This window comes from Trichechus manatus, unplaced genomic scaffold (assembly GCF_000243295.1).
Source record: "Trichechus manatus latirostris isolate Lorelei unplaced genomic scaffold, TriManLat1.0 scaffold00147, whole genome shotgun sequence".
NCBI classification, from domain to species: domain Eukaryota; kingdom Metazoa; phylum Chordata; class Mammalia; order Sirenia; family Trichechidae; genus Trichechus; species Trichechus manatus.
The window spans coordinates 2580332-2583693 of NW_004444083.1; positions in this window are offsets into that span (position 1 = coordinate 2580332).

Consider the following 3362-nt stretch of genomic DNA (forward strand, 5'->3'; position numbering starts at 1 on the left):
GCGGCTCGGCTTTGCGGGGCTCGGCGCAGCGCGGCGCGGACTCTGCGGAGCGCGGGCTGACAGGCCACACCAACCGACCGAGACGGGACAACCGCCGCCACCGCCACCTTCCCGACTTCTCCTGAGGGGAAAAGACGAAGAAGGGGGACGGCAAGAGGAGGCCCGCCCCAGGCGGCCGGAGGCCAAGTGTCGGCCGGCGCCCTCTGCTGGCCAGGAGGAGTCACCGCAGCCACGCTAAGGCCTAAGTTGGAGCTGGGGCACAGTAGGGAAGGCACAATAGTGATGATATTATAGACGATAGTGATGATTATAACCTAAAACCTATTGCCTTCGAGTCGATTCCGACTCATAGCGACCCTATAGGACAGAGTAGAACTTCCCCACTGGGTTTCCAAGGCTGTAATCTTTACGGGAGCTGACTGCCACATCTTTCTCCTGCAGAGCGGCTGCTGACCTTTCATTTAGCAGCCAAGTGCTTAACCATTGTGCAACCAGGGCACATTGAGCGCTTATATGTGCTAAGCACTTTACATGGGTTATCTCCCTCCTCTGCTTGAAACTCTCTAATGATGGCCCATTGCCTCTGGAATAATTCCAAATTCCTCACTGCCCTAAAATGCGCTCCAGAGTCTAGCCCAGGCTACCTCCTCCACTTTATCCGTGATCACTCAGGCACGCTGGATTTCCGCTTGTTCCCCAAACACAGCAACCTCCTTTCTGACTAAAAGCGCTTGCCCTTGCCTTTCTCTCTGCATCAGGGTCTCTCAGCCTCCAAACTACTGACATCTTGGGCTGGCTCATTCATTGTAACGGGGGCTGTCCCATGCATTTCAGGATGTTAAACAGCCTCCCTGGCCTCTACCCACTAGATGACTGTAGCACCCCTTCCACACCACTCCCCTCCCCAGTTGTGACAACCCAAAATGTCGGAAACAGGGGAGAGGCATGGCAACGGGAGACGAGGGGGCGTGAAATCACCTGATTGAGAACTACTGCTCCACGTGGAAGCCCAGATCATTTGGGGCTCAAATGTCACTCCCGCAGTGAGGCTGTCCCCCGTCATCCTATTTAATGTTGTACCTCCCCCCTCCTCAGAGTCACTCTCCACCAAATATTTTCTTCATAAAAATACCGGTTGCCATCAGTGGATTCCAACTCCTGGTGACCCCATGTGTGTCAGTACAACCGTGCTGCATAGCATTTTCAATGACTGATTTTTTGGAAGTAGATCACCAGGCCTTTCTTCCAAGGAGCCTCTGGGACCTAGCTATTTGAAATACCATGTCTTAATTGGTGTTTACTGTGTGATGTTTAGGCTAACAACAACCTGGTCCCAGGAATTTTGTTTATTCCTCCACCCACTGCGCCTCCTCTACACCCTCTACAGTTTACGGGATGAGTGCATGAAATATCTCACTTAATCTTTACCACAACCCTTTGAGGTTACTGTTTTTCTCCTTTTACAAATAAGGAAGCTGAAGCTCTAGGGGATCAAGTACTTTACCCAGGGATACATATTAAGTGGGTAAACTGGGATTGCAACCCAGACACGCAGGCTCCAGGACCCAAATCTCTTAATCACTGCAAGAATCGCTGTCAGCGGAAGAAATCATCCCGGATCCTCATTTCCCAAAAAAGGAGGTCGAGGAGAGCCAGAGAGCTGAAGTTCCAAAGTCCGCAGCTAAACCAAACCCGTTGCCCTCAAGTCGAATCCAACTCATAGCGACCCTAGAGGACAGAATAGAACTGCCCCCATAGGATGATGCAGGATGGGGCAGTGTTGTACATAGGATCGCTGTGAGTCGGAACCAACGCAAGGGCACCTAACAACAACAGTCTTTACGGAAGCCGACTGCCACATCTTTCTCTCATGGAGTGGCTGATGGGTTCCAACAGCCAACCTTTCGGTTAAACAGCTGAGTGCTTAACCACTGCACCACCAGGGAATGGGAAAGTGAGATTAGATCCAGGTTTCCTAATTAACAAAGCCAACCTCCAGATCTCCACTGAAAGTGACAGGTGAATCAACCAAGTGAGACTCAATATCAGTATAATACTATTCATAACAATTAGTATTTTTAATATGAAAAGAAAGGAACAGACAGATGTTGGATAGGTCAACTGATTTTTTTAAACTTTCTATTATGAAAACTATCACATATATTCAAAACTACACAGAATCGTATAGTGAACTCTCATTGAGTTCATGAACTCCCATTGCCCACCCTCAACATTTACCAGCTTATGGCTAATCTTGTTTTATCTATACCCTACTCATCCCCCCTCCTATTATTTTTATGCAAATCCTAGACATTGTATCATTTCATCTGCAAATATTTCAGTTTGTATCACTAAAAAGAACTTTCTGTTTTAAAAAGAACCAAAATCCCATCATTGTTGTTAGTTGCCTTTGAGTTGGCTACACTCATGGCAACCTTCTGTATAACAGAACGAAATGTTGCCTGGTCCATTGCCATCTCCGTGATCTTTGAGACGTTTGAGCCCATTGTTGTGGCTACTGTGTCAGTCCATCTCGTTGAGGGTTTCCCTTGTTTTCACTGACTCTCTTACTCAGTCAAACATAATGTCCTTATGTAGGGATTGGTCTTTCCTGAGGACGTGTCCAAAGTAAGCAAGACAAAGTTTCCCCATCCTGGTTTCTAGGGAGCATTCTGGTTCTATACCATTAGCACACCTAAAAATTTAACAATAACCCTTGAACATCATCAAATAATCACATCAGTGTTCAAGTTTCCAATTATCTCATCAATGTTTAAAAAAGGATTTTTACAGTTGGTTTGTTTGAAGCAACACTTTGCAGTTGGGTGATATATCCCTTAAAGTCTCTTACTTTATGGGTTTTCCCTCCACCTCTCTCTTTTTTTCCTTGCAATGTATTCATGTTAAGAACTGGAACCTTTTGTCCTATAGAGTTTCCCTCGTTGCTGTTGTTAGGTCCCAGCCAGCAGGTTCCGACTCATAGCAACCCCATGTACAACAGAACAAAACACTGCCCAGTTCTGTGCCATCCTCATAATCATTGTCATGCTTGAGCCCATTGTTGCAGCCACTGTGTCAATCCATCTCATTGAGAGTCTTCCTCTTTTTCAACGACCCTCTCTCGTCATTTAACATGTTCCTCTGTCCTCTCTATTTCCTAAAAATTGGTTTCCTGAAAACTCGTTCACTTGGATCAGGTTTAAAGTTTTTTTTTAAGCAACATGTTATTTCATCATGTTCTTCCATCAGATGGCATATAATGGAGTGTTGGCTCTCTTTTTACAACATTAGCAGCCATTGTTGATTAATGTCTAAAAAAATCCATTGCCATCAAGTCGATTCCGACTCATAGCAAACCTATA